This window comes from Bufo gargarizans, chromosome 8, assembly GCF_014858855.1.
Source record: "Bufo gargarizans isolate SCDJY-AF-19 chromosome 8, ASM1485885v1, whole genome shotgun sequence".
NCBI classification, from domain to species: domain Eukaryota; kingdom Metazoa; phylum Chordata; class Amphibia; order Anura; family Bufonidae; genus Bufo; species Bufo gargarizans.
Genome location: NC_058087.1, coordinates 132091868 through 132117661, shown reverse-complemented (window position 1 = coordinate 132117661; position 25794 = coordinate 132091868). Strand labels below are relative to the sequence as shown.

The 25794-nt window shown below is 40.5% G+C and overlaps 1 protein-coding gene across 1 annotated transcript in view; it reads right to left on the bottom strand.

Moving 5' to 3' along the window:
- The window catches only part of LOC122945314 (acyl-coenzyme A amino acid N-acyltransferase 1-like), a 49293-nt gene extending 41183 nt beyond the window's left edge, over positions 1-8110 (bottom strand). The window contains exon 1 of the mRNA XM_044304367.1: positions 8063-8110. The gene's annotated coding sequence lies outside the window, so the exon portion shown is untranslated. The remainder of the gene's footprint in view (positions 1-8062) is intronic.
- Positions 8111-25794: the final 17684 nt, after the last annotated feature.

Genomic DNA, 25794 nt, shown 5'->3' with positions numbered 1-25794 from the left:
AGAGGGTTGGATTGAATAGTGTGGGATACTAAATGGAAACAGGGAAGAACATTATATTGTCAATACTTTCGACTAATAGAGTCCTAGCAACTGATAAAGGTTCCATTGAAATGTAGATATTACAAAGTAGACCTATTGCGGTCTGATACTTTCATTTGTGTGGTCCGAAGAGTAATAGACAATAGTCTTGATCAATGCAATGAGGTATATCAAGTTATCAAGAAAAATATTTTCTTATATTTTATATTAATTAAACCATGACAATAAAAAGGTTTTTGATGAGAGCATGGCAAAATTAATAATATATAAGACTAGATATTTAGAAGTAACGCCATTCAAACATATTCAGATGAAGCAACTAAATGACAGAATTTCATTGAGTCCGGAGGGGCTCACAGTTTTGAGACGGTAAGTCCATTCGGACTCTTTCTGTAAAATTCTCTTGTCGAGGTCACCTCCTCTAGGGGATGGACGAATGACCTCAACAATGCAGAACTTCAGACATTTTGGATTTCCATCATGGAGATCATGCACGTGTCTAGAGATAGTAGTGTCCCTTTTGTGCTTTATGTCCCCAAGGTGGTCGCCAATTCTTCTTCTGAGTTCACGTTTTGTCTTGCCGACATACTGAAGTTCACATGAACAGATACAAAGATATACTACCCCAATTTGCAAAGTCCCGGATATTATAGGTTTTGTTGGTGGTGTAACTTGTAAAATTTTTTGTTTGATATATGTATGGGCAAGCTATACATGATCCGCACCGGTACGTACCCAGGGGTTTTCTATCTAGCCAAGTGCCTGTTTTTTTGGGCGCTGTGTAATGACTATGAACAAAACGGTCACCTAAAGATCTACCTCTTCTATATGTTATAGCTGGTTTTGATGGAAGTATATCATGGATGTCTGGGTCCAACAAGAGCATATCCCAGTATTTTTGGAAGATATTTCTAACCTCTCTACTGCAGGTGTCATATGTCCCAATGATGCGAAAGATGGAATCCGTATCTGTTTTTTTGGGGTGAGGTGACAGAAGATCCGTTCTGTTTTTACTCAAGGCCGACCTGAAGGCCCTTTGTAAGGGGTAATCGGGGTACCCTCTTTGGTTAAACCTGGTTTTAAGGTCTTTAGCTTGGCTAAAGAAATCTCTCTGGGTAGTACAATTTCTGCGGACTCGCAAATATTGCCCCTTTGGGATACCACATTTAAGGTTTTCAGGGTGATAACTTTCCCACCTAAGCAAGCTATTTGTTGCTGTAGGTTTTCTGTGAGTCTTTGTAATGATAGTACCATTCTGTAAAGTGATAAATAAATCCAAAAAGGCCAGACCTTGGTCATACACCTCACATGTGAAGTGCATACCTATGTCGTTCTTGTTCAGATCGGCCAGAAAGTCTGAGAATAGTCGTCTGGGGCCACCCCAGAATATCAGTATATCATCGATATAGCGGCCCCAGAAGACTATTCTCGACGTCCAAGGACATTCATCCGCAAAGACTACAGTATCCTCCCACCAGCCCAGGAACAGGTTAGCATAGGTGGGGGCACAGGCGCTCCCCATTGCCGTGCCCCTGAGCTGGTGGAAGAAACGGGCATCAAAAAGAAAATAATTGTGTCTGAGGATGAAATCCATAAGTTTCAGAACAAAATTACTATGTGCATGATATTGTGTACCACGACTCCTGAGAAAATGATTTATGGCACACAGTCCCTTGTCATGTGGGATATTACTATACAAAGCCTCTACGTCTATAGAGGCTATAAGAATATCGTCTTCAAGATGTATACCGTCTATCTTGCTCAATAGATCGGACGTATCCCTGATATAAGAGGGAAGGGCTGTGACAAAATTTCTCAAGATCTTATCAATATAGATACCCGCATTTTGTGTGAGGGAATTAATGCCTGCAACGATGGGGCGTCCCTTTAATGGGCTTAGTCCTTTGTGGATTTTTGGAATAGTATAAAAGGTGGCAATTTGGGGGTATGGTGCAAGTATGAATTTGACTTCATCATTGGATATTACTTTATTCTCTAGGGCTTCTATCAGAATGGTTTCAAGATCCCTAGTGAAATTATCTGTGGGATCAGCCCCAAGAATCTGATAGTAGTTTTTATCATTGAGAATGGTATTACACATTCGTTTATATTCTTGATGGTTCATAGCCACCAAATTGCCACCTTTGTCGGATGGTTTTAGGATAATATCATGGTTTGATTGAATTTGCATCATGGCCTCTATTTCCTTTTTGTCCAGATTGGAGCCATTTTTAGGCTGTTTATTGTCCAATTTTTCTAGTTCTTTAGTTACTATTGTCAAAAATAGGTCTATAGAACTGTTTTCTGTTGGGGGAGGGAGTTTAGTACTTTTTGGTTTAAGGTTGGTAAAGGGCCCTTCACCTATTTTTCTTTCCCCCTCTGATAAAAGGTCGGCCAGGTTTCTGACCAGAGGAAGTTCATTCAATGGAATCCCTAATTTGACACTCTCCTCCAGATCACTGTGTCTGAAAAATTTCTGCCATTTAAGTTTACGGCAGAACAAATGTAGGTCCTTCACCCAAGAAAAAGAGTTGTACCTGGTAGTTGGTACAAAGGAGGTACCCCTAGTAAGTATGTTCATTTCAGTATCTGAAAAGGTATAGTCGGTAAGATTAATAATTTGTCCTTTCTGGGATGTATCTATTTGGCTGATCGGGGTCGGTCCCTGAGGTCGTATGGGATCCCCCCCGACCCTAAAAAATTGGATGGCAAGCCAGAACCAGATGAACATGGTGCTTCTGAGTATGTAGTATGTGGGTCGTTTCTGGTATTGGTTCCCCATTTTTGATATTTTCCCCTGCGACCTCTAGGTCCCTTTGATCCTCTATATCTGGGCTTACCTCGGGAACTATAATCAACAGATCTATCTGTGTCCGAGGTATCTATTTCTGAAGAAGAGATTTCCTTTATTACTGATTTGGTCTTCTCACCCAGATTATTATATGCCCGTTTCTCTTTAAATTCAAGAAGATCTTTTTTATATTGGTTATGTTTCCTCTCTTTGATAGAGGTATGGTATCTCTCAACGGAGATCTGTAAATTGTTCTCTCTTCTAGAGAAATCAGGATCCTCCTTGAATTTAAGAGTCTGTTCAATGGCAGTGTTTAGTCTGGCAGAGGTTTTTTCCAAGGTAACTCGTTCCTCTGTCAGTAATAAACGCATGAGGTTGAGGGAACTTTCTGTTAGAGTTTTTTCCCACTTTAGTAATAGATCTGGTGTTTGGGATCTAATGGCAGGGGAAATAAAAATACGTAGTCCTTTGGGGACAATTTCAGATTTTATATAGTTTTCTAGAGACTGAGTCTCCCACCAGGATTTGATATTATCCCTGTAACACACATATAGTTCTTTGAACACGGATTTAAGGTTACCTGGTGTATCTATACAGTCAATATTTTGATCTGAAAAAACTTGAGTGGCCTCAGCCAGCCATTGGTCAGTGTTAATCGGACCAGACAAGAAACTAGCCATTCTAAACAAGAAATTCACAGTAGAAAATATGTATACAAGTGTAGGAATATAAACTATGTATCACTGAATAATTATCCTACTTAAAACTTAACTTTTAGTCATTATTTGTTAAAAATAAGTCCCACAAAAATAATGTGTATATTTATGATAACTGCATAGGTCAGATACTATGGACTTAAGTACAATAAGACACAGGGTAAATAGGCAATCTCGTATGCTCGGATTTGGACCAGGGGTTCCACTCACGGTTTGATGATTTTTTCTTGTGTGGAGATGAACCACAACAAAAGAGACGTAGTAGGAAGGTCCACAGAGATCTTGGTAAAAAGGAGTTGAGATGAAACGATTTTTCTATTGCAGGGTAGGAGATGGCAGGGGCTGGGGAGATAAATATCCCTACCAGGCTATTAAGATTCTGCCTAAAAGCGGAGAGGTCTCCCGCCTAAATGCGGGAGAATCACCTCAGGAGGAGGCGACCCCACTTATCGATGGCTGTCCCTGTTGTCCTATCCCTATAAAAGTTGCTCCCAGTGTCTGTACAGCCAAAAATAAAGAGATTTAGGATTCCCAACGCGTTTCCTCCAATACAAATGTGACCGGATTCATCAGGGGAAAAAAGGAAGATGTAGATATATATAATAAAGATGTGGCACAATCGCCCTCAGCACAATGGCTCTCTATCGATAAATCCAACTGAATAATGCAGTCCAGAGATCTCTCTGCAACTGCGCCTCTATATATATGCTGAAATAAATTAACTTAACAAACATTTGATGAATTAAATACCTCATGGTGTGAGTGAAGAGCGTCGTGCGTTCCACCATCGGCCAGGCAAACCGGAAGTGCGTCATGTCGCGTGCGCCGACCGCTGCTATTGGCCGGCGGTGGAACGCAGACCGAGGATGAACCGCATGGAAACCGGAAGTATGTAATATGCACCGGAAATGACGCATGCGGGACGCTGAAGCGCATAAGGATATGCGCTCCAGGGTAGATAACTAGCGAAATATATGCAGAAGATAAAGAATTACATATAGAGATGGAGGAGAGACTATTTTATGTATAAAGATGTAGTCAATAAACACTTTATTATAATATTATCATGTGGAGCATATATAGAATTAATTTTGAAGAGGGTTGGATTGAATAGTGTGGGATACTAAATGGAAACAGGGAAGAACATTATATTGTCAATACTTTCGACTAATAGAGTCCTAGCAACTGATAAAGGTTCCATTGAAATGTAGATATTACAAAGTAGACCTATTGCGGTCTGATACTTTCATTTGTGTGGTCCGAAGAGTAATAGACAATAGTCTTGATCAATGCAATGAGGTATATCAAGTTATCAAGAAAAATATTTTCTTATATTTTATATTAATTAAACCATGACAATAAAAAGGTTTTTGATGAGAGCATGGCAAAATTAATAATATATAAGACTAGATATTTAGAAGTAACGCCATTCAAACATATTCAGATGAAGCAACTAAATGACAGAATTTCATTGAGTCCGGAGGGGCTCACAGTTTTGAGACGGTAAGTCCATTCGGACTCTTTCTGTAAAATTCTCTTGTCGAGGTCACCTCCTCTAGGGGATGGACGAATGACCTCAACAACGCAGAACTTCAGACATTTTGGATTTCCATCATGGAGATCATGCACGTGTCTAGAGATAGTAGTGTCCCTTTTGTGCCTTATGTCCCCAAGGTGGTCGCCAATTCTTCTTCTGAGTTCACGTTTTGTCTTGCCGACATACTGAAGTTCACATGAACAGATACAAAGATATACTACCCCAGTCGTTTTGCAATTTGCAAAGTCCCGGATATTATAGGTTTTGTTGGTGGTGTAACTTGTAAAATTTTTTGTTTGATATATGTATGGGCAAGCTATACATGATCCGCACCGGTACGTACCCAGGGGTTTTCTATCTAGCCAAGTGCCTGTTTTTTTGGGCGCTGTGTAATGACTATGAACAAACGGTCACCTAAAGATCTACCTCTTCTATATGTTATAGCTGGTTTTGATGGAAGTATATCATGGATAGTCTGGGTCCAACAAGAGCATATCCCAGTATTTTTGGAAGATATTTCTAACCTCTCTACTGCAGGTGTCATATGTCCCAATGATGCGAAAGATGGAATCCGTATCTGTTTTTTTGGGGTGAGGTGACAGAAGATCCGTTCTGTTTTTACTCAAGGCCGACCTGAAGGCCCTTTGTAAGGGGTAATCGGGGTACCCTCTTTGGTTAAACCTGGTTTTAAGGTCTTTAGCTTGGCTAAAGAAATCTCTCTGGGTAGTACAATTTCTGCGGACTCGCAAATATTGCCCCTTTGGGATACCACATTTAAGGTTTTCAGGGTGATAACTTTCCCACCTAAGCAAGCTATTTGTTGCTGTAGGTTTTCTGTGAGTCTTTGTAATGATAGTACCATTCTGTAAAGTGATAAATAAATCCAAAAAGGCCAGACCTTGGTCATACACCTCACATGTGAAGTGCATACCTATGTCGTTCTTGTTCAGATCGGCCAGAAAGTCTGTCATTTAGTTGCTTCATCTGAATATGTTTGAATGGCATTACTTCTAAATATCTAGTCTTATATATTATTAATTTTGCCATGCTCTCATCAAAAACCTTTTTATTGTCATGGTTTAATTAATATAAAATATAAGAAAATATTTTTCTTGATAACTTGATATACCTCATTGCATTGATCAAGACTATTGTCTATTACTCTTCGGACCACACAAATGAAAGTATCAGACCGCAATAGGTCTACTTTGTAATATCTACATTTCAATGGAACCTTTATCAGTTGCTAGGACTCTATTAGTCGAAAGTATTGACAATATAATGTTCTTCCCTGTTTCCATTTAGTATCCCACACTATTCAATCCAACCCTCTTCAAAATTAATTCTATATATGCTCCACATGATAATATTATAATAAAGTGTTTATTGACTACATCTTTATACATAAAATAGTCTCTCCTCCATCTCTATATGTAATTCTTTATCTTCTGCACATATTTCGCTAGTTATCTACCCTGGAGCGCATATCCTTATGCGCTTCAGCGTCCCGCATGCGTCATTTCCGGTGCATATTACATACTTCCGGTTTCCATGCGGTTCATCCTCGGTCTGCGTTCCACCGCCGGCCAATAGCAGCGGTCGGCGCACGCGACATGACGCACTTCCGGTTTGCCTGGCCGATGGTGGAACGCACGCCGCTCTTCACTCACACCATGAGGTATTTAATTAATCAAATGTTTGTTAAGTTAATTTATTTCAGCATATATATAGAGGCGCAGTTGCAGAGAGATCTCTGGACTGCATTATTCAGTTGGATTTATCGATAGAGAGCCATTGTGCTGAGGGCGATTGTGCCACATCTTTATTATATATATCTACATCTTCCTTTTTTCCCCTGATGAATCCGGTCACATTTGTATTGGAGGAAACGCGTTGGGAATCCTAAATCTCTTTATTTTTGGCTGTACAGACACTGGGAGCAACTTTTATAGGGATAGGACAACAGGGACAGCCATCGATAAGTGGGGTCGCCTCCTCCTGAGGTGATTCTCCCGCATTTAGGCGGGAGACCTCTCCGCTTTTAGGCAGAATCTTAATAGCCTGGTAGGGATATTTATCTCCCCAGCCCCTGCCATCTCCTACCCTGCAATAGAAAAATCGTTTCATCTCAACTCCTTTTTACCAAGATCTCTGTGGACCTTCCTACTACGTCTCTTTTGTTGTGGTTCATCTCCACACAAGAAAAAATCATCAAACCGTGAGTGGGACCCCTGGTCCAAATCCGAGCATACGAGATTGCCTATTTACCCTGTGTCTTATTGTACTTAAGTCCATAGTATCTGACCTATGCAGTTATCATAAATATACACATTATTTTTGTGGGACTTATTTTTAACAAATAATGACTAAAAGTTAAGTTTTAAGTAGGATAATTATTCAGTGATACATAGTTTATATTCCTACACTTGTATACATATTTTCTACTGTGAATACTTTCTACCTTCTACAACTACTTTGGCCAGTAAATGTAGTTCTTAAACCTTAATTTGCTATAATCTATTAGGGAGGGGTAGAAAGCAAGTTACATAGTGCCTCTCACTCTGGAGGATGGACAGCCATTAATTTGAATGAAATCTGTGTAATGTTTCATGTTCCCTCTGGAACACATCGTCAAAGGACCCTTTTAACAAGTAAAGATTGCCCAAAGTTGAAAACCCTTTTAAAAATAACATATCTTGAAAGAAAGAATACATGTCAACTACAATAAACCAGACAAACCTTATAATACTGATAGTGAACATTACATTAATAGATAGTTGTAAAGTAATAACATGTAGTAGATTCTTGTGTCTCACATTAGTTTTGCCTTCTGACTCGTCCCTGAGCCACAGTCATGTTACATGCATTTAGAACCAAAGTAAAAAAGGACATACGCAAATAATTGTCTCACATGTAAATCCAAGACATAACCACCGCAAACCAATAAGACATACATGCACTGACTATGGTATTACTAACCTCAAACAGCATCCACTCTGCCTCTCAGCTTTGTTTCTAGATATCAAATGCAGTTCACTAACAAGTTAACTTGTTAACTTGTTAGATAACAGAGGTCATAGTACAATATTACACCAGCTTTATTGCTTTGCTAAAGCTGCAAAAAAATGTAAGTGAACCCTTTAGAAATAACTGGATTTTTGCATGGATAGTAACATATAGTATGGTTATTATCTAAGTCAAAATTACAGATAAAAAACGTATACTTTATTGATAGAAGAGTACAAAGCTGTAAAAATAGCTTACGTTTTCCAGGCTACACTAGGCCTTTTTCAAAGAATAGCAAAATAACAAATGACCATGTGAAAATATATTTCTGAAAAGGTATGAACCAATAGACAAACATGTAAGATATGTCCTTAATTTGTGGGACCCACACTGTTTAACCCTTCATATATTTAAGAGTGTTAGCACATTAGCTGTCCTTGTCATCCATGTTTCAAAGTTGTCTGTAATAATACAGATGAATATAATTTACATATATACTATCTAAATATACCCCTGCAAAGCTGGGTCCTTCAATCTATTTCATTTAATGTTTGTGTGTGTCGCTAAAACATATCAACAGTATCTACTATAACAGTGATATCTACAGCACCCCACCCCCTTAACAGTGACCTCCACAGCTCCCCACCCCTTAACACTGACCCCCCCACAGTGCCCCGTCTCCTTAAAATGGGACCTCCACAGCAGCCCACCCCCTTAACTTTGACGTTTAAAGCAGCCTGCCCCTTTAACAGTGAGTTCCACAGCACCCCACCCCCTTGACAGAGACCTGCACAGGGGCCCGCCCCCTTAACAGTGACCTCTAAAGCACCTGCCCCTTAACACTGACCATAGGCTACAGTCCCCTTAACTGACCTCCACCATTCCCGGCCCCCTTAACAGAGACCTCCACAGCGACTGCCCCTTTAACAGTGACTGGCAAAGTTTCTCGCTCCCTTAACAGTGACCTCCACTGTACCCAGCTCCCTTAACAGTGACCTCCACAGCGGCCTGCCCTCTCAGCAGTAACATCCACAGCACCCTCCTCTTTAATAGTGACCTCCACAGTACCCTGTATCGTTAACATTGATTTTCACAATAACCCGCCCCTTCAACAGTGACCTCCACAGAGCTCTGTTCCCTTAAAATGTGACTTCCACAACACCCCACCCACTTAACAGTGACCTCTACAGCACCCCGCACCTTAACACTGACCTCCATAGCGGATCATCCCCTTAACTGTGACCTCCACAGTTCCCTGCCCACTTAACAGAGACCTCCACAGTTTCCGCCCCTTTGACAGTGACCTCCACAGTGGGTATAAGAGAGAGAGAAAGTATGAGAGTCAGACGGATCTGTTGGAAAAGATACCACTAGATCTGAAAGACTTGAGGCGCCTCGGGTTTGTAGGAGTGGGGTGGGGTAGAAAGAAGGTTGGGTGCTAGATACTAGAGGCTGCTCCAGGTTTAGTCAGGTCGACAAGGGTGCCTGCCTATAAAGGATATGGCAGTATGCCAAAATAGGGGGACTGGTAGGTGGAAATACCCTCCAGGTCTCACCAATTTTTGAATAAACCCTTTTGTGCACCAATAGTGGTCGATCGATAATGGTGTGGTGGGTTGGTATCGAGCTACTTAAGTGTGTAATAGGTTTTGCATCAGCATTGTATTTGCAAAAAAGTGAAATAAAGGATGTAGGGATGTGTATAGAGATATCAATGTGTAGGATAAAAATGTATATATATATATATATATATATATATATATATACACATATATAAAATCTGCACAAAAGATCAAAAGATTGTGCACATATATAAAATCTGCAAAAAAGATTAAAGATTATACACATAGGTAGGATCACTGCATACTGTCTCAAGTGCCTGAGAGACCGTGCTCTGCAGTATCATACATGGTATAGTGTGGTACAGTTAGGCAAATCAATAGGTAAAAATTCTGTTTAAAAGGATACCAATACATATATTAAAATAATGTGGTATCGTGGGTTCATTTACTCACTTCACGAGGGGGGCGGTTTACCAGGATAAGCATAATACACCTGTAAACGGAGTACCCCCCCAGCCTGGATCGCTTCTAGAGTTTTAACGGATGAAGGCAGCCAATCACATGGGTGCTTCTCTTCAAAGGTCTTTATTGCATGTACATATAAATCCGGCTCAACGCGTTTCGGTACCGGCACGTCCCTTCATCCACAGCATCCCGCCCCCTTAACAGTGACCTTCACAGCGGCCACCCCTTTATTAGTGACCTCCACAGTACTCTATCTCCTTAACAGTGATTTACACAACACCCCGCCCCCTTAAGAGTGGCATCTACAGAAATCTTTCCCTTAACACTGACCTCCATAGCAGACTGTCCCCTTAACTGTGACCTCCACAGCAGCCTGCCCCTAGAGTAGCCAGAGGTCCGGTTTTAGGCCGGACAGTCCGGCTTTTAGACTAACCAGATCGAGTGTGTGGCTTAGCTGGACCAGGGGGTGGGGTTTATAAGTCCATCTTTTGAGGGTGGCCTGAATGGTCACCTTAGCTGCCCCCTGAACTGTGACCTCCACAGCACTCCGCTCCCTTAACAATGTCATCCACAGCGCCCTGCCCCTTTAAAGCTGACCTGCAGCAGTGAAGAAAAATGGCTGGTTTGTTATGGAAACCTGGTGTAAAACTGTGTGTATGTGGAGACTAAGGACCTCCGAACTTCTATTGGCTGATAAGGGACATGTGACCATGTGTATGGCAGTTGGGATATGAAGAGAAAGACCTGTAGGCTTCTATTGGCTAATGTAGGTCATGGGATGTTGATGTGCCATATTTGCTTTTTTTAAGACTATGTAACAGTCATGCGCTCCACCCTCACCCCTGGCCCTGCCTACTTGCCTCACGAGTCCTGATGACAGACGAAAACTGGATGGCAGTCCCTAACTTAGGATACGTGCAGGAAGGACAGACAAGACAAATAATGGATAGTGAACAGACCGGGTCAAATCCAAGAGGACAACGCAGTACAGAGGGATAAGCAAAGAATGGCCAGGAGAAGCCGGGGTAATAAATACCAGGAGAGTCGAGAAGTACCAAAGGAGTCCGCAAGGAATAGTCAGGTGGAAGCCGAGGTCAAAATACCAGGAGGTAAGCGCAGTACAGGAGGAGCAGGCAAAGGATCGTCAGGGAACAGGATCAGGTAAGTATACAGGTATCCAACAAACGCCAGGAACCTAAATTAACAGGCAACCTGTGGCCAGCAGGCTGCCTGTATTCATAGTGTAGAGTGAGGGTCATGTGATGTGGCCAGCGTCACATGACCGACAGACTGACCAGTCGAGCACCAAGTGATCAGGTCGGCGCTCAAGGCAGACCTAGGAGCAGGGAGCCTCCCAGCTAGCAAAGCCGCCCTGGGAACGAGGTCAAACGCTGTTCCTCGCTCCCGAAGCTAAGCAGCAGGTCTGCGGCTGATGGGAGACCGAGTGCGCCTTCGGCACCCTGTTACAGACTATCTCAGGAACGGTACATGCTAGAGAGCTGAAACCCAGTCTAAAACCTTTCCGGACACCTGATGTACCTGTATGCCAAATTTCGTGATTGTAAATGCAACGGTGAAGATTCCTTTAGCGAACATACACACACACATACTCTCAGCTTTATATATTAGATATCATTGATACATTGATAAAATAATCTTCCTGTATAGGACACAATTACTATTAGTATATTTTCAATTCACAATTCAAGAATAAACACTCATACATAGTGTTAATATTGGCCATGCATTACTAGTGTTAAATCATGCACTGGATTAGGTACCAATTCAGACATACCTATTAGGCATTGGGTGACCATGAAGCTACACTATCACAATGTATAGGCTACGATCAAAATGTTAAAATTACATCTCCTTGTGAATAGTAATCAAGTATTACTGATGTTAAAATATAAATAGTATAGATAATAATTAAACCTAGCTGATGTTAAATTAGAATCCATTTCAAACACGCTCATTAAACATTGAGAGGAGTGTGGTGATTTTGCGATTTCTGCAGGCGCCATCTTAGAAGCCATGGTGTCAGAGGTTTGGAGACTAATGGTGGAAAAAACTGGTCAATACAGCATTCTTCCTAGTCCCCTTCAGCCGTAGCAGTAAGAGGCCTCTTTTGCCACTCCATCACCCGAGAATGAGTTATAGGAATTGCCTGAGTACATTAGCAGGGGAAAGCAGTAATCTTCCTACTCTGCCATTAATAAGGCATGAACCAAAATTAGCATCTTTTATTTTGCCAGAAAACAGTCATACAAGACTTCATAAATTGTCCCCTATATATCTTTAGTTCAATGTTTTCTTAAAGGGGTTGTCTTGCTTCAGCAAATGGCAATTATCGTGTAAACAAAGTTAATACAAGGCACTTAATGTATTGTAGGGACCCACTTTATGTTTTGCCCAAGGCCATACTTGATCTAAAACCAGCCTTAGCTCTATTAAGAGTCTATTAAGAGTTTTTCTTAAATTATCTTCCTTCAAAAATGTTTCTTGTATTAACTATCTACATGATAAATGCCATTAGCTGAAGTGAGACAACCCCTTTAAAAGTGCAGAAACATTTTTGAAGGAAGACAATAAAAAAAACTCTAAATAGACTCTAAATAGAGCCAAGGCTGGTTTTAGATAAAGTACGTCCTGCACAAAATGTAAAGTGGGTCCCTAAATGACATACTGCACAAACAAAACAGTCACATTTAGTCAGTTGAGAAGGCGATATTCCAGTGTATTGCAAATATTTTTAAAAGATCAGCCCCCCCAGGCATATACCTCCTGCCCAAAATAATTGATATATGTATATACAGTAGTTATCAAATAATGCCTCTATACCACGACCAAATATTACCTCCATAAAATAGTTACATAGTGGACAAGAGTGAAAAAAAGACACAGATGTAGTAGAGCTAACAAACATGGTTTATGAGACGTGTTATCTAAACTAAATGCATTAAGCAATCACCTTCAATTGCTTTTCATTGGCTTTTGTTTCAAGATAACGCAATGATTTTAAGAAATTTGAGTTGAGTTTGTGTGTTAACCCTGCTACATCTGTAGATTTATATACTCCAAACCTCCACACTGAAAATGAAAAAAATACACTGTACAAAGGCCAATATTACCAATGATACCACTATACAAGTCACAAATACTACCGCTACATCATGACCAGTGCCATTACCACAACTTAGCGACTGAATAATATTACCAACCCAACGCTATGTTTGGTGCTGGTTACTGAATTAACCACCTTATTGCTTGAATTGGAGGAGTGTGGCAATTATCTTCTTTACATATTCTGGGATTTCAAGCCAGGATCTGATACTGCATGCATCAGGTATTTTGATATTGGCTATACCCAAATGTGTCTTGTTGTGCTGCTTATCTGTGACTTTTCTGAATAATATTACCAGACTGTTACTGAATATAAATCACTGCACAAAGGCCTACAATACTACCATGCAATGTCTATAAAGTGGTTTATACCAGTTCTATAGAGATGCTCTGCGGGACATATTAAGTGAAAAAACAAGAAGCAGGTTACAAAACAAACATATATAGCCTTTAACTATGTGTGTGCAGCTTTTTTCCACAAACTATCATATTATTATGGCTCAGTGATGGTGTGTTATTATACAGCCGACACCAAGCCCTAATGGGATTGTGCAAATGTAATTATGACAAAATGTGACCCTAGGAAAAATTCTTCATTATTGTACCATCAGTCATGTACAGTTTTCACCTCTCCTGACATGCTCCTCTCCTCATCTCTCGTTTTAATATCTTCATGCATTCCCCATGTAAAAACAATTCTGGAGCATCTATTCTTATGTCTCTATGATGTGCCATTCCTTTATTATTTCTACTAGAAGTTATGAATGAATTGCTATCAGCCTTTAGTAAGGGTACCCAGGGGAAGGTAACCAGATGGGGGGGTGTACCTGCACAGTCTGAACATGGCAGCACTGATTGGATAGAGTCAGTCTGTGCAGGTACCCCACCTTTTTACCTCCCCTATGTACCCTTACTGAAGGCTAATAGCAATTCAATTATAACTTATGGTAGAAATAATAGGTACAACATAGAGCCATAAGAATAGATGTTCCATAATTGTTATTACATGGGGAATGCATGGAACTATTAAAACAGGCATGTCAGGAGCGGTGAAAGGTCCTCTTTAATTAGATTGAACAAATGCATTTGGAAATAAATCTAACAATATTAGCATCATTTTGACTTCTGCATGCTTAGTTTATTTGTCAAATATACACAAGGCTATCTTATAAATCCAGTCTTGTCCTCTGATTGTTAAAAGGAACAATAGTATGAAAACTTTTACCCTATCCTTCTTTCTGCCATACATTAGTCCGGACACACTTGGGTAATGTCTGCAATTGGCGATAATGCTGATCACAGACATTTTACCCCTCAGATGCTGTGGTCAAATGTGACTATGGCATCTGAGAGGTGAAAATCTGGAAGTGCTGCTCTTCTGGGCCTGGAATGGCTTCCTATGTGGCGATTGGAAGATGTTCATTCATTCTATTCCTGCTGGAGACTATGAGGCCTTTCATAGGTGTATTCCAATGTAGGCCTGCAGGAAGACATTCGAATATACAGAATTTTCTGTTCAGCAATGGACTGAATTCCAAATATAAATAGAAAAGGCAATCTGATGATTGCATGTGCAACGGGCGGCTGCTCCCCAGGGCCCTCTATATGTCGCGACCCAAGTGTAGGAATGCCGAGTGGTATAGTGCGGCCTGTTTCTTTATGTGTCACGATGCTCCTGGATACGGCTGGACCCCAGGCTTTTGATCCGTAGCAATAAATAGGGGGAATAATTGAGGGATTGGAAAGAATAACATGAGTCCAGACCTTGAGATGAAGTTCAATGGCAGCTTTACTTTGAATAAATGTTTCTTCAAACAGTTTACAGGCTTTGTCTTGGTTCCAGAAGGCTTTAGCATTAAACTGGCAGGCAAACTCAACTCTGCTCTGTCCTTCTCTCACTGCTGTACTGACAGGCTGACTGGATAAATTGGCTTCTTCTGTAGGCCGCACTTCACTTTTTAGTCGGACTTACCTTCAGCTAGCTCCAACATGGAGTCTCAACCAGAACAAACTAGAACTGTCCCACCTCCTACTGGTAGCAAGCAGGACTGGCCCACTTCTGACCAAAGGGGGGAGAATGGAATGGTGAGTTCCATACTATCTAACTATAGCTCTGCAGTGTTTTCTGCCACCTGCTGGTGAACCAGGCACATTACATGAGCAGTTACATAACATTATTATAAATGCACAGTGTTGAGGGACGTGGAAATAAATATATAGTTGACATACAGGTTAGACCATAAAAGATAGTAGCAAGGTACAGAAGTGGTAACACCACTCTGGGGTGTTACACATGTTGTTAGGCCCTTAATGGCCTACAAAAAGTGTTAATTATTATATTTTTTATAATAAAAATATATTTTACCCCTCTTTCCTCAGAATAAAAAGAAATAATAAAAAAATAAGCATAGGTATCATTGCATCACAAAATTCCCATACTATTAACATATAAATAGATTTATTCCATACAGTGAACGGCGTAACAGAAAATAAAATCAAAAAGGCTTAATTCCCCCCAAAATTTAATAAAATGATCAAAAAGTCAGACACTCCAAAATGGTATTATTATAAAGTAAAGTATAGATCGTCCAGCAAAAAATGAGCCCTCACACAGCTCCATAGACATAACTATAAAAAAAAAGTTACAGTGTTTTTTTCCCAATACTAATACACAATAAGAAAAACTATATAAATTTAGTATCGTACCGACCCAGAGAATGAAGGGGATGGGTCAGTTTTACCATATAAGGAAAACCCATACAACAGTGGCACCTGTTTTCTTTTTTTTTTCAATTCCACCACATTTGGATTTTTTACCATTAGGAAGTGCCACTTGTCTACAAAAAGTTTATGCCTCCAGGAATGCAGGGAGTATAAAATGAAATAGCTAAAATTGAAAATTTTAACCTCTTGAAGAGGTTAAAATGGATCTGTTACATCCTCCAACAATGGTGGCTCCATCTTGCACTTGGTGGTTTATGGCTGTGCAGTTTATGCATTAATATATATATATATATATATATATATATATATCAAAAATACAAAAATATAACTACTGTATGAATATATATACAGTACAGACCAAAAGTTTGGACACACCTTCTCATTCAAAGAGTTTTCTTTATTTTCATGACTATGAAAATGGTAGATTCACACTGAAGGCATCAAAACTATGAATTAACACATGTGGAATTATATACATAACAAAAAAGTGTGAAACAACTGAAAATATGTCATTCTAGGTTCTTCAAATTAGCCACCTTTTGCTTTGATTACTGCTTTGCACACTCTTGGCATTCTCTTGATGAGCTTCAAGAGGTAGTCACCTGAAATGGTTTTCACTTCACAGGTGTGCCCTGTCAGGTTTAATAAGCGGGATTTCTTGCCTTATAAATGGGGTTGGCACCATCAGTTGCGTTGTGGGAAAGTCAGGTGGATACACAGCTGATAGTCCTACTGAATAGACTGTTAGAATTTGTATTATGGCAAGAAAAAAGCAGCTAAGTAAAGAAAAACGAGTGGCCATCATTACTTTAAGAAATGAAGGTCAGTCAGTCCGAAAAATTGGGAAAACTTTGAAAGTGTCCCCAAGTGCAGTCACAAAAACCATTAAGCGATACAAAGAAACTGGCTCACATGCGGAACCGCCCCAGGAAAGGAAGACCAAGAGTCACCTCTGCTGCGGAGGATAAGTTCATCTGAGTCACCAGCCTCAGAAATCGCAGGTAAACAGCAGCTCAGATTAGAGACCAGGTCAATGCCACACAGAGTTCTAGCAGCAGACACATCTCTAGAACAACTGTTAAGAGGAGACTGTGTGAATCAGGCCTTCATGGTAGAATATCTGCTAGGAAACCACTGCTAAGGACAGGCAACAAGCAGAAGAGACTTGTTTGGGCTAAAGAACACAAGGAATGGACACTAGACCAGTGGAAATCTGTGCTTTGGTCTGATAAGTCCAAATTTGAGATCTTTGGTTCCAACCACCGTGTCTTTGTGCAACGCAGAAAAGGTGAACGGATGGACTCTATATGCCTGTTTCCCACCATGAAGCATGAAGGAGGAGGTGTGATGGTGTGGGGGTGCTTTGCTAGTGACACTGTTGGGGATTTATTCAAAATTGAAGGCATACTGAACAAGCATGGCTACCACAGCATCTTGCAGCGGCATGCTATTCCATCCGGTTTGCGTTTAGTTGGACCATAATTTATTTTTCAACAGGACAATGACCCCAAACACATCTCCAGGCTGTGTAAGGGCTATTTGACCATGAAGGAGAGTGATGGGGTGCTACGCCAGATGACTTGGCCTCCACAGTCACCGGACCTGAAACCAATCGAGATGGTTTGGGGTGAGCTGGACCGCAGAGTGAAGGCAAAAAGGCCAACAAGTGCTAAGCATCTCTGATAACTCCTTCAAGACTGTTGGAAGACCATTTCAGGTGACTACCTGTTGAAGCTCATCAAGAGAATGCCAAGAGTGTGCAAAGCAGTAATCAAAGCAAAAGGTGGCTACTTTGAAGAACCTAGAATATGACATATTTTCAGTTGTTTCACACTTTTTTGTTATGTATATAATTCCACGTGTTAATTCATAGTTTTGATGCCTTCAGTGTGAATCTACAATTTTCATAGTCATGAAAATAAAGAAAACTCTTTGAATGAGAAGGTGTGTCCAAACTTTTGGTCTGTACTGTATATATGCTTATTTAACTTTTTTTTACTGCTCTGTATGCATTTATCTGCTTTAGGGTACTTTCACACTTGCGGCAGGAAGGATCCGACAGGCTGTTCACCCTGTTGGATCTGTCCTTCCGCTATTTTGCCGTTCCGCCACTCCGTCCCCATTGACTATAATGGGAACGGGGCAGAGCTCCAGCGCAGTATGGCAGTTTGCGGTGAGAGGCCGCCGAACCAAAAAGTCGGACATGCAGGACTTTTAGTCCGGTGGCCTTTCGCCTTGCAATGCTGTGCTGCACCAGAGCTCCGCCCCCATCCCCATTATAGTCAATGGGGACGGAGCGGCGGTCCGGCGGCACAGTGAAATAGCGGAAGGATGGATCCGACAGGGTAAACACCCTGTCGGATCTGTCCTGCCGCAGGTGTGAAAGTAGCCTTAGCAGTGTATGCAGCATTAATTATCCATTTGTTTCCTAAGGTTTCTGGCTGCTAGAACACATAACTTATGATATTTTCTCTTTCCTGTAGCTGTGTTCCTCTCAGGAACACAGCAGAAAATGGAGAAGTAAAACCAGGCACAGATTATGTAATAGCTATGATCAGCGTTTACCTGATGAGCTCACGTCTAAAGCTTGCCTACAGTGTTAGTCTCTTGATAACGTCTGTTCTGTAAGTTCCGCTCCAGGTTTTCTTTCTTGCTTTTGAGGAAATTCAAGGTTCTCACATCCACATAATTGCTACCTTGTGTAGAATGTTTATTGTGGTTTATTGTGGTACTTGTGGTCCGCTGCCGGCATCCTCCACTGTATGCATTTTTGCTAGGGATTTCCATTAGCAATGGGCCACAAGTGCAGTATTTGCTCCCCTTTATATATATATATGCACAACTGCACGTTTAACACCACTCTTTTTGTAGCAAACTGACATTTCTGTCTGGGTGCAGATCATCGCCACAGGCTCCTATTAGCTATACCCCCCACCCCCAAGGCACTTTGTGGCTCTTTTGCATGTAGAACAAACTTCATTTTCTTGCACTCACACATAGGATATCAAAGGTATGTTTTAAACCATGTTTGAGTGCTCAACAGCACCTTAGCATTAGTTATATAGGCAAAATATTACATAGTTGATATGGTTGAAAAAATACATCAGTCCATCAAGTTCAACCATGGGATAGGTGGGGATGCGAATCCCAGAAGGAAGTAAGATTTTTACACATTTTTATAAGCATTAATGTTGTTTACTTTTAAGAATTCATCTAAACCCTTTCTAAAACTGTCCACTGTTCCTCCTGTGACCAAATCCTGAAGAAGTCTATTCCATAGATTCACAGTTCTTTTTACCGTATTTTTTTGTATGGCCCATTTATATATTTGTATAGGTTAATCATGTCCCCCCTTAGACGTCTCTTTTAAAGAATAAATAAATTAAATTCTTTTAATCTTTCTTCATAACTAAGACCCTCCATGCCCCTTATCAGTTTAGTCGTTCTCCTCTATACTTTTTCCAGCTGCAGTGCATCCTTTCTATGGACTAGTGCCCAGACCTGAACTGCATATTTCAGATGAGGCCACACCAACGCTTTGTAAAGTGGTAATATTACATCCCTGCCCCGCAAGTCCATGCCTCGTTTAATGCATAACAATATCCTGGTGGCCTTAGAAGCAGCTGATTGACATTGTATGCTGTTATTTAATCTACCATCTACAAGGACACCCAAATCCTTCTCTATAAGTGACTCTCCCAGCGTTACATCACCTAGGACATATGAAGCACAGAGATTATTACTACCAAAATGCATAACTTTACATTTGTCCACATTGAACCTCATTTGCCAAGTTGATGCCCAATAACTCAGAGTGTTCAAGTCAGCTTGTAGTTTATTGACATCTTCCATAGACTGTACAGTACTACATAGCTTGGTGTCATTTTCAAAAATAGAAATAGTGCTATTAATCTCGTCCTCAATATCATTAATAAATAAATTCAATAATAGAGGACCCGGCACTGAACCTTGGGGTACACCACTTATAACCCGGGACCATTCTGAATAGGAATCATTGACCACAACTCTCTGGACACGATCCTTTAGCCAGTTTTCGATCCAAATATAAACTATACTTTCCAAGCCTATAGGTCTATAATTACCGGTGAAGGACCTAGATCCTTTTTTGAATATGGGCACCACATTTGCCTTGCGCCAATCACTTGGCACTGTACCAGTACCTAGAGAATCTTTCAAAATTATAAACAGGGGCACAGCAATGACTGAACTGAGCCCTTTAAGCGCACTTGGGTGTAATCCATCTGGACACGGAGCCTTGTTCACATTTACCTTATTTAATTTATCTTGGACCATATCTACAGTTAGCCAATTGAGTATATTACTGGATGTACTAACACAGCCCCAGCGCCACCGATATCAGCTTCTTTCTCTTCTTTTGTATAAAAATTTTTTTTAGTAACTCTGCCTTTTCCTTATCTTCAGTGACTACACCCCACCCCCCTTTACCATTATTTAGGGGACCTACCTGCTCGGACCTTGTTTTTTTTTTAGCATTTATATACTTAAATAATTTTTGGGGATGTGTTTTGCTCTCTTTTGCCACCTGCTGTTCGTTTTGTATTTTTGCAAATTTTATCTCCTTAATACAGATTTTATTAAGCCCTTTGTAATCTTCAAACACTACAGCTGACCCCTCAGATTAGTATTTTTTAAATGCCCTTTTTTTTGTCTTTTATTGCCCTTTTTACAGTATCTATAAGCCATGGGGGGGAGGGGGCCTTTTTAAAATTCAGTGTCTTTGCTCTTTCTGATACAGTTTGTTTCTTATAGTTTAGGAGGAATATAATTATATTGTGGTCACTATTACCTAGTGTTTCTCGAACAGTAACATTTCCAACAAGCTCTGCATCATTAGAAATTACCAGATCCAACAGAGCATTGCCCCTAGTGGGAGCTTCTACAAACTGACCCATAAAGTGGTCCTGCAGCAAGTTGAGGAATTTTCTCCCCTTTGCGGTTGAGGCAGAATCAGGACCCCAGTAAATGTCTGGGAAGTTAAAATCTCCTATTATGACCACTGTACCAGCCAGTGAAGTCTGCTCTATTTGGTTATACAGTTGCATTTTTATCTCCTCTGTGATGTTAGCGGGTCTATAGATTACACCAAGTATTATTTTTTCAGTGTTTATATCAGTGTTTGGAACTCCCACCCATAAGGTTTCCACATGTTCAACATCCTCACTCACAATTGTCTTTTTCACACTTGTCTTTAGATCACTCCTCACATACTGTCACGGTCCCTCAGGTGACTGATAACAGGAAATCAAGGTGATTGGCTGAGCGTGGAGGAATCTAACAGCCTCCTTGATTTCTCTTGATTCAGTGTTGATAGGGTTAATGACCACTTCTACCCTTTATAGTCTCAACCCACCCTTCTGAGAATGCAGTTGATAGCTTAATTTGGGTTTGGCTGAGCTGGTGTGAGATCCTCTCTGGTGTTCCTGTTCTTCCATCTCTACAGAAGTTAAGTGTTGCGTTTGTTTGTATTTGTTATATTCCCTGTTGTTATATCTGTATCATGATATTGGCATGATTTATTTATTTTATTTGGAGGCTCTCTAATGACTGAGTTGTTCCTCACCAGTACACTAAGGGCTTTATTAAGAATTTGTTTTTGGTGGACTTCTTACACCCCACAACAAGTCATGAAATATTGACATCATTTTGAGAATTCGTGATCCATTACTGTTCCTACAGATGGTTCTGGACACTGTAGTTTAATGTATTCTGTAGGTGACTAGTCGATTTTGTGCATAGCGGTCTCTAGCTTGCCGGGCAGGGACGGGAGAAATTGGTTGATACATTTTGGGGTGTGCTCCTTCATTTTCATTTGCCAAGTAGAAAAAAAAACCTGTCTTTAAATTGACACTTTTGTGTAAAAAATGAAATGTATTTTTCCCCATCTGCTTAGCATTAATTTGGGCAAAAAACTAGGGGGTCAAAAACTCATTATACCCCTAGATGAATACCTTAAGGGGTCTAGTTTTCTAAATGGGGTCATTTATGGGGGTTTTCTATTGTTTTGCCATTACAAGTGTGCAATGGGGCCTAAAACATTTTCAAGCAAATTTTGTGTTCGGAAAGCCAGGTTTGGGCCCTGCTATGTGTCAAGACATAAGATTAGGGCCAAAATGGGGATATTTCTGTAGACAGGAGAAATGAGGTGATACATTTTGGGGTGTATTTCTTCATTTTCATGTGCTCTTAAAAGTCTCCTGAATAAAAAAATAAAAAAAGTTTTTTTTTGTAAGTGCAGCCCAAAAAAATGTGGAAATATATTTTTGATAAAAATATTGAATAGTATTTATGTATATATGTGAAATATTGCAGTTGAACATAGGAAAATATGGCAACTTTTACAAATCTTTTTTTTTAAATAAATTTACTCAGATTGTATTGGTAAAATATTACCACTTAACTACAATATATGACGAAAAAACTATGTCAGAATTACTTGGATGTGCAAAACCTTTATGTAGTTATTTTCTGCTAAAGTGACACATGCCAGATTTCCAAAATCTGGATTAGTCATTAAGGCCCAAACAAGCTTTGTCACTAAGGGGTTAAGACCACTACATTAATAAATGCTCTCTCTCATTATGGCATTAATGAAACTTTCAAAAACATCCTTTAGATACAGCCACATGTTCAGGCTTTTAAAGGCAGTTTTTTACGCCAAAGTCAGGTGAGGATCATAAGCGCTTCTCTCTCCTCATTCTAGAGATTGATGGGGGGAGGGAGCTATATCAATATTACATACCAAAAATTTTGTGAAAGTACAGTGCCACTTTAAGCCAGGTTCATCAACAGCGACTTTTAAAAAGTCACAGAAATTGTTGCAATATTACTCCAGTAAAGGGATAGAGTAACATCTCTAGATAGAATTGATTTCTCAGTTGGCCTTTATTGTCCAAAACACGGAAGAGGCACAAATATTTCTATTATACCTTTTCTGTGTAGGTTCCACTTCTAGTTTTGGCTTACAAATACTACCGTATATGCAAAAATACTGACCAAATACTGACCGTGTGAAAGAGGCCCTCATCTCTGAACAAATGCCTCCAATAGTGCCCCTGTATAAATAATGCACTCCTTTGTGCCCCCAGTATGCATAATTGCCCCTTAGGTCCTCCCCTATACATATATAATACCCTGCAGTTGTATGCATGTATGTGTATATATATATATATACACACTTACCTAAAGAATTATTAGGAACACCATACTAATACGGTGTTGGACCCGCTTTTGCCTTCAGAACTGCCTTAGTTCTACGTGGCATTGATTCAACAATTCTTTAGAAATGTTGACCCATATTGATAGGATAGCATCTTGCAGTTGATGGAGATTTGAGGGATGCACATCCAGGGCACGAAGCTCCCGTTCCACCACATCCCAAAGATGCTCTATTATATAAAATGTATTACTTTTTTGGTATCATGAGCTCCTTTTCTTTTGTTTCTGCTGTCTATTGGGTTGAGATCTGGTGACTGTGGAGCCATTTTAGTACAGTGAACTCATTGTCATGTTCAAGAAACCAATTTGAAATGATTCGAGCTTTGTGACATGGTGCATTATCCTGCTGGAAGTAGCCATCAGAGGATGGGTACATGGTGGTCATGAAGGGATGGAAAAGGTCAGAAACAATGCTCAGGTAGCCCGTGGCATTTAAACGATGGCCAATTGGCACTAAGGGGCCTAAAGTGTGCCCAGAAAACATCCCCACACCATTACACCACCACCAGCCTTCACAGTGGTAACAAGGCATGATGGATACATGTTCTCATTCTGTTTACGCCAAATTCGGACTCTACCATTTGAATGTCTCAACAGAAATCGAGACTCATCAGACCAGGCAACATTTTCCAGTCTTCAACAGTCCAATTTTGGTGAGCTTGTGCAAATTGTAGCCTCTTTTTCCTATTTGTAGTGGAAATGAGTGGTACCCGGTGGGGTCTTCTGCTGTTGTAGCCCACCTTTCTTTCCCATTCTGACATTCAGCTTGGAGTTCAGGAGATTGTCTTGACCAGGACCACAACCCTACATGCATTGAAGCAACTGCCATGTGATTGGTTGACTAGATAATCGCATTAATGAGAAATAGAACAGGTGTTCCTAATAATTCTTTAGGTGTGTGTGTGTGTGTATATATATATATATATATATATATATATATATACACACATACACACACACACATATATATATATATATATATATATATACATAAACACACAAACCTCACAATAAGTTAGGGATATTTGGCTTTCGGGTGATATTTATGGAAAATGTCAAAAGTTAACACTACATTCATATTATATCATGAAAGTAGGGCATTTAAGTAGAAGCATACAATGGTGATAGGTTTTCAATGGGATTCGGGTCTGGCGAAAGTGCAGGCCACTCCATTTGAGGTACCCCAGTTGCCAGCAGGCATTCCCTAACAATGTAACTTCGATGAGCTGGCGCATTGCCGTCCATGAAGATTAAATTATGCCTGTGTTTTTGATGATGCAGAGGCACAATGACTGGATTAGTGGGCCGTTTGAGAAATTGCAAATAGTTGCATATAGTTTATTGCAAAGGTCTTTTTGTGCTGTTTGAATTTTGTTAGTAACATAATTTAAAACCCTTTTTTCCTTCTGCTGAGTACATGGCCAAGGGGGAAAGGGGGAAAGGGTGGGGGGGTTGTGCTCCAAGGTGCTATTAATTGAACCCAAGGGCTCATCTGAGCTTGCTCTGCTGGGCTTGCTGCACTAAGTGGCTTGAGAAAAGTGGAGTTAAAGAACCGGAGTTAAAAACAAGGAGCCTGTAAGTAATCTACTTTCTTTCATCTTCATTGTTTCTTTTTGCAACTGGGATAATGGCTAGCAACATTGGAGATTGCATGTTGCCCATCTGGAAGCTCAAGTTACAGATCTAGAAGAGCAAAATGCAACACTGAGGCGGACTAACAATCTTGAGAGGAGCACACTGCTCACTGAGCAAGCAGTTAGGGGGGTAGATATGGAAGTTGGAGATCATTTGGTGGATCAACAGGAACAGGCAGGTTGCTGGGTTAATATATTTAGAGGGAGTAGAAAGGGATGCAAGAAGAAAAAGGCCAATCCCATTTCTGAACTTCCAAGCAAAATTGCCAAGTTTGGCAATGATGCGAGGGTGTCAGTTTTAGAAATGGCAGCCCTAGCAGATACTATTGTCCCTAACAGCCAGGAGAACAGGCCAGCTAGTAGTTGGGGGGTGGTAGTGCTGTTAGGCCTACAGTTAGTGGTTATAGGGGATTCTATAATCAGGAAGACGGGTAGAATAATTTGTCGCCAAGACCAACTCAACCGAATGGTTTGCTGTCTCCCTGGTGCCAGGGTTTTGCATGTGGTGGAACAGGTGGATAAATTACTAGGAGGGTGGGGATGACACAGCAGTCATGGTTCATGTTGGTACCAATGACAAAATAAATGATAGGTAGAAGGTCCTTTAGGATCATTTTAAAGAACTAGGCTCCAAGTTGAAGGGAAGGGTCTCCAAGGTAGTGTTCTCTGGAATACTGGCTGTGCCATGTGCTACACAGGGCTGTCAGCGGGAGCTTAGGGAATTAAATGCATGGCTTAAGTCTTGGTGTAGAGCAGAAGGGTTTGGGTTCCTAGACCACTGGGCTGACTTTTCACTGGGGTACAAACTGTTTTCCGCAGATAATTTGCACCTCAATGGAAGGGTGGCAATGCATTTAAACTAGGGATAAGGGGGGAGGATATGGCTATAAATATGGAAGTAGACAGGTTCGAGAGGGGTCAGAATATATTGGTGGGGAGA